The following is a 6368-nucleotide window of genomic DNA, read 5'->3' on the forward strand; positions in this document are numbered from 1 at the left end:
CATCTTGATCAAATTGTGGTGGTAAGAATTACTGGGGCCGTGGCCGGAGAGCAGCTTGAGCTGGCAGTGACTGAAAAAAGAATAAGTGCAAGTTGCAGCTACAGGTTCATAGCTCCGTGTGGGTGTGGGTTTGTCAGTATTGTTATTACCACCAATTACCACTATTAACTTGAGTAGTACTACCCGTCACTGCAGTGGTGTGGTCATTAAGATGTAGTGTGGGTGGGCACATTTTCACATATGATGTAATTTTTACATTCATTCATTCATTCATTTTCTGGAGCCTAAGAAGCAAAGCTTATTAAATCCTACCCCTCCGTCTGGTACTTTTACAATCAATTTGTTCACTTCCTGCTTTCCTAATATAGTTAAAAAACATTTTTGTTTTTTTCTTGATTTTTTGAAATTCTTTAATTTAATTTTTTATTTATTGATTTTTTTGTCACATACCGAAGTACGAGGTGACATGACCATCCAATGCCATAATGGGTACCATAGTAAGTGTCAATATAGTGATATATATAGCACATCATGACTGGTTCAAGACTCTTCATCCTTGTATTTAGCAAATTTATTTTATTTATTAATTAATTTTATTAATTTATATTTTTATTTTTTTAGTTTGAAAAAAATTTTTTAATTTTTTGTCCCATGCCAAAGTTCGAGGTGATATGAGCATCCAATGCCATAATGGGTACCATAGTAAGTGTCAATATAGTGATATATATAGCACATCATGACTGGTTCAAGACTCTTCATCCTTGTATTTAGCAAATTTATTTTATTTATTAATTTATTTTATTAATTTAATTTTTTTATTTTTTTATTTTAAAAAAAATATATAATTTTTTATTTTTTGTCCCATGCCAAAGTTCGAGGTGATATGAGCATCCAATGACAAAATGGGTACCATAGTAAGTGTCAATATAGTGATATATATAGCACATCATGACTGGTTCAAGACTCTTCATCCTTGTACTTAGCAAATTTATTTTATTTATTAATGTATTTTATTAATTAAAATTTTTTATTTTTTTAGTTAAAAAAAAAATAGAATTTTTTATTTTTTGTCCCATGCCAAAGTTCGAGGTGATATGAGCATCCAATGCCATAATGGGTACCATAGTAAGTGTCAATATAGTGATATATATAGCACATCATGACTGGTTCAAGACTCTTCATCCTTGTATTTAGCAAACATCCTTGTATGAAAAGAGAGCTGAGCCGGAAAGCAAAGTTCTCAATTTACCAGTGGATCTACGTATGTTCCCAACGTCAGCTGTGATCGTGACCGAAAGAACAAGATCGTGGATACAAATGGCTGAAATGACTTTTCCACCATAGGGTGGCTGGACTCACTGTAAGAAATAGGTCATCAAATAGGACATTGAGACGAGCCGTCTAGTCCAGATGCTTCCCAGATGCCTCCCTGGTGAGGTGTTCTGGGCATGCCCAGCCGGGAGAAGACCCTGGGACAGACCTTGGATACGCTGGAGGGATTATGTCTCACAGCTGGCCTGGAAACTCCTTGGTGTCCTCCTTATGGAGCAGGAAAAAAGTGTCCGGGGAACGGGAAATCTGGTCTTCCAGACTGCTGCCCCCGAGACCTACACCCGCATAAGCCAAAGAATATGTATGGATGGATGGATGGATGGATGGATGGGTGGTAACTTCTATTTATGCTAAAACAGGGGTGGGCAAACTTTTTGACTCGCGGGCCGCATTGATATAACAAAATTTCCGGGGGGGGGGGCAGACTATATATTTTACACGTAACAGTCCACCTGGTATTATTGTATCTGTAAAATTGTCATGCAATCTGCTATTATTATTTACTATTTTATATTTATATTTAAATATTTTTTAAATAATAAAATATTGTAATAATTAAAATAAAATTAAAATAATAATTATTATATTATTATTATGTAAAATATGCAAATATAACAATATTATTATATATAATTAATATAATAATTAGCATTAATGTAATGATATAATAATCATAATAGTTATAATAATATAATAATAATTATTATTTTAATTTTTATTATTATTATGTGCTTGTGTCTCTTTTTTCAGGAGCACTTTGTAAACAACAGACCATGTCAAACAACGAAATTGATACAACCATCAAAAGGTTGGCTCAGGCCATGATGCCAGGTTGTATGTTGAGTTTAAATGAAATACTTTTGAAAGATTGGGCGGGCCGTATTCAAACACTTGGCGGGCCGGATGTGGCCCCCGGGCCGTAGTTTGCCCACCCCTGTGCTAAAAGATGCTCCCACAATCCTACCAATTTCAACTTGACACACATCCAGACCTTCACTTCAGCACGGAGAGCCATTGGCGCTGAAGCGTGAACGGGGTTGTAGTGTGTGAATCAAGATCACAATAAACAGAATTAAAACGAATAAATACTTAGCCATCATAGACGCAGAGTGATTTATTTTGCACTTTCGCAGAGCTTGCTGAATACCGCCAGCCCCCGAGAAATCAATATGTAATTATAGACATCCTACCTTGGGCCGTTCATCTCTCAGCATCCACTCCTCTGACCTGCACCAGCAACGCTGCTCTCAAAACAAATGTCACAACGGTGTTGGGTTCAAGCACAGAAACAAGAAATACTCTGATGAGTACAACCTTGTGTGTACATGTACTATATTGTATCCCTGGAAGTCTTCCCTGAGTACGCCTATTTTATATCACTTTTCATTTTCTAATGGATCAGATAGAAATCATATTTGTTTCCTTCCGAAACAAACATAAAGTCGAAAATGCTTAACATATAAGTTATACAGTTATAAAATACAATGTATCGTCATAGAGTTGGATGACAGCATGCCTTGCGGACGCTTGTTGTCCATTGTCTGTGTGACTCAAGATGGCCATAATAATCCATCCATCCATTTTCTACTGCTTATCCTCACAAGGGTCGCGGGGGTGCTGGAGCCTATCCCAGCTGTCTTCGGTACACCCTGGACTGGTGGCCAGCCAATCACAGGGCACATATAGACAAACAACCATTCACACTCACATTCATACCTATGGACAATTAGCCTAGCATGTTTTTGGAATGTGGGAGGAAACCGGAGTACCCGGAGAAAACCCATGCATGCAAATCCCACACAGAGATGCCCGAGGGTGGAATTGAACTTGGGTCTCCAAGCTGTGAGGTCTGCGCGCTAACCACTTGACCACCGTGCAGCGGCCATAATAATACGCATCAATATACAGTAGTGATGGGCTTTATTTGGATGGAGGTTTGAGTACTTGAGTACTCTTGGAACTACTTTAATGTTTTTCAAGTAGTTTTTAAACAACATTCATCATTACTGTGGTATAACTCACTTACCGTAGACTAGCAAGTCTACATCTACGACTTTAAACCCGACAATTCTAATGACTAATTTCCATTAGACTATTTTGACGAATTGTTTTTCAGGAAGCTGACGAAAAGTGACGCTATGTTTTTATTGATTGTTGTTGTTTTTGAGTGTACGCTAACCTCAGTTAGCATCCATTTTGGTTAGTGTGTGTTTTGAAAATGTAATGTATACTTTGCCGGTATTTTTTATATATTATTTATACAGTGGTACCTTAGCATACTAGTGTTCTAACTAACAAGTTTTTTTTTTTTTAATGTGAGCTAATTGTAGTATTAGCTACAATTTGGGTATGAGATGCTAGTTAACGGCAGGCATAGCCAAGGGCAGCTAGTATTTTGGGGCTTATGTCAATGTTACACTAACTGAAGAGCTAGCAGTGCTAGCATTAGCTAAAAAAAAAAAACTCACAGTGTTGACCGTGTAGAAAACCCCCATGGATAAATGAATTTACAGTCTTTATAGGAGCTTTTTTGGGGGTTGGCGTCCATTTTTTTTATTCCCATCTCAGATGATGCGGACGCTGAGCTTCATGTGTCTGGTCAGTGAGCGGCTTAGGTTAGTGGCGATGTGCTCATAGCGGTGAGCTTTGCTGAGCATTATGGGTCATGGCGTGTTGATGTAGCTTTGCAGGCCTGAACTCTGCTCTCTCTGCTCGCTTCTCGCCACACAAACGCGCTAACGCTTACCGCACTCGAGCTATAGCGGCGCTTCTTATCTAGCCCCAGCGGTTTAAGACTGACCCCCACACAGGCGGCACCAGGCACACTAATCCATCTTTCTGCCCAGACGGACTCATCTCCCGGTTATCACCCCACCCACTATCGGCTGCTACTTAAGCATAGGTAAACACCTTTTTCCCCATTCTCTAATCTGGCTTTAACAGTTTCATTTTCTAATATCTATCCTGCAATTTTTCCTGCTTCTCTCTGGTAGTCCCAAGCCCCTAGTGGTATTTGGTGGTACCAAGCGGGTGCCTCTTGGTCTGGCGACGACACCCCAAGCTCGGGTCGCACTGACATCACATGATTGCCTATGAATATGTGCTCACAACGAGGGCTGAAATGGTTCGGGAATAGGAGCCGTTTTGATTCACCGCCTCCTCCTTCTGCCTCAGGCTGCAGCGTTTGAGCTGCACAGGTCAGTCTGGAAGTATTTCGGGATCCATAGCAGCCAACTGGACATCATTTGATGCTGCGCAAGACAAAATGGTGTGTAATTTAATAGTTGGAGCAACGTGAATACAGCAAATAACCATTCCATTCAAATTACTTCAGTCATTTCAGATCCTCGATGATATAAAAAATTTAATTTGAGTTAGGTTTCTTGTAATTATGGCTTCTGTCAATAGTGTGGTTAATTTAATACAGGGGTGGGCAAACTTTTTGACTCGCGGGCCGCATTGATATAACAAAATTTCCGAGGGGGGGGCAGACTATATATTTTACACGTAACAGTCTACCTGGTATTATTGTATCTGTAAAATTGTCATGCAATCTGCTATTATTATTTATTATTTTATATGTATATTTAAATATTTTAAAAATAATAAAATATTATAATAATTAAAATAAAATTAAAATAATAATTATTATATTATTATTATGTAAAATATGCAAATATAACAATATTATTATATATAATTAATATAATAATTAGCATTAATATGATAATCATAATAGTTGTAATAAGAATATAATAATTATTATTTTAATTTTTATTATTATTATGTGCTTGTGTCCCTTTTTTCAGGAGCACTTTGTAAACAACAGACCATGTCAAACAACGAAATTGATACAACCATCAAAAGGTTGGCTCAGGCCATGATGCCAGCTTGTATGTTGAGTTTAAATTAAATACTTTTGAAAGATTGGGCGGGCCGTATTCAAACACTTGGCGGGCCGGATGTGGCCCCCGGGCCGTAGTTTGCCCACCCCTGGTTTAATACATGAATACATTAGTTTAATACAAATTAACGTGACTTCATATGGGGTTTATTTAATCATTTCAGAAGATGAAAACTAAAACACCGTAGCTCACAAATCAATAGCCGGAACACGGGAGTGTGTCTCTCACTCTCTTGTTTGATGGATAAAATATGCTCATGCGTTCCACTACAATAGTCTTTATTTTAATTTGAACACTGCAAAAACTCTTATAAGGTCTTATTTATAGTCAGACTGTCTACGTTTAGAGTTCAGAAATGCACAGCCATCAACATAATGTAATATGTCATTTGGTATTTTTGTCAATTGATTGATTATTATTTCTTTTTTTTTCCAGTAAGTCATTACAGTCTGGGATGGATACAAACACTTACAAAGCACCATTATGAATTCGGAAGCAAGCAGCTGAGCTAACAAATAGTATTATAAACAAATTAATTAGTTTATACAATAATTAGTTTATACTAATTAATTAGTTTATACAATAATTAGTTTATACAATAATTTATACAATTAATTAGTTTATACAATAATTAGTTTATACTAATTAATTAGTTTATACAATAATTAGTTTATACAATAATTTATACAATAATTAGTTTATACAATAATTTATACAATTAATTAGTTTATACAATAATTAGTTCATACAATAATTTATACAGTTAATTAGTTTATACAATAATTAGTTTATACTACTTAATTAGTTTATACAATAATTAGTTTATACAATAATTTATACAATTAATTAGTTTATACAATAATTAGTTTATACAATAATGTATACAATTAATTAGTTTATACAATAATTAGTTTATACTAATTAATTAGTTTATACAATAATTAGTTTATACAATAATTTATACAATTAATTAGTTTATACAATAATTAGTTTATACAATAATTTATACAATTAATTAGTTTATACAATAATTAGTTTATACAATAATTTATACAATTAATTAGTTCATACAATAATAATTATAAACTAATTATCCAAGTGTCTTTTAACCTTGATATACGTAGTTTCATT

The 6368-nt window shown here is 35.3% G+C and overlaps 1 long non-coding RNA gene across 1 annotated transcript in view; it reads left to right on the forward strand.

The window, feature by feature from the left end:
* LOC131134418 (uncharacterized) overlaps positions 1 to 4690 on the forward strand; it is a 35805-nt gene extending 31115 nt beyond the window's left edge. Inside the window, exons 3-4 of the long non-coding RNA XR_009131390.1 lie at positions 4179 to 4234; positions 4326 to 4690. This is a non-coding gene — a long non-coding RNA (uncharacterized LOC131134418). The remainder of the gene's footprint in view (positions 1 to 4178; positions 4235 to 4325) is intronic.
* Positions 4691 to 6368: the final 1678 nt, after the last annotated feature.

This window comes from Doryrhamphus excisus, chromosome 1, assembly GCF_030265055.1.
Source record: "Doryrhamphus excisus isolate RoL2022-K1 chromosome 1, RoL_Dexc_1.0, whole genome shotgun sequence".
NCBI classification, from domain to species: Eukaryota; Metazoa; Chordata; class Actinopteri; order Syngnathiformes; family Syngnathidae; genus Doryrhamphus; species Doryrhamphus excisus.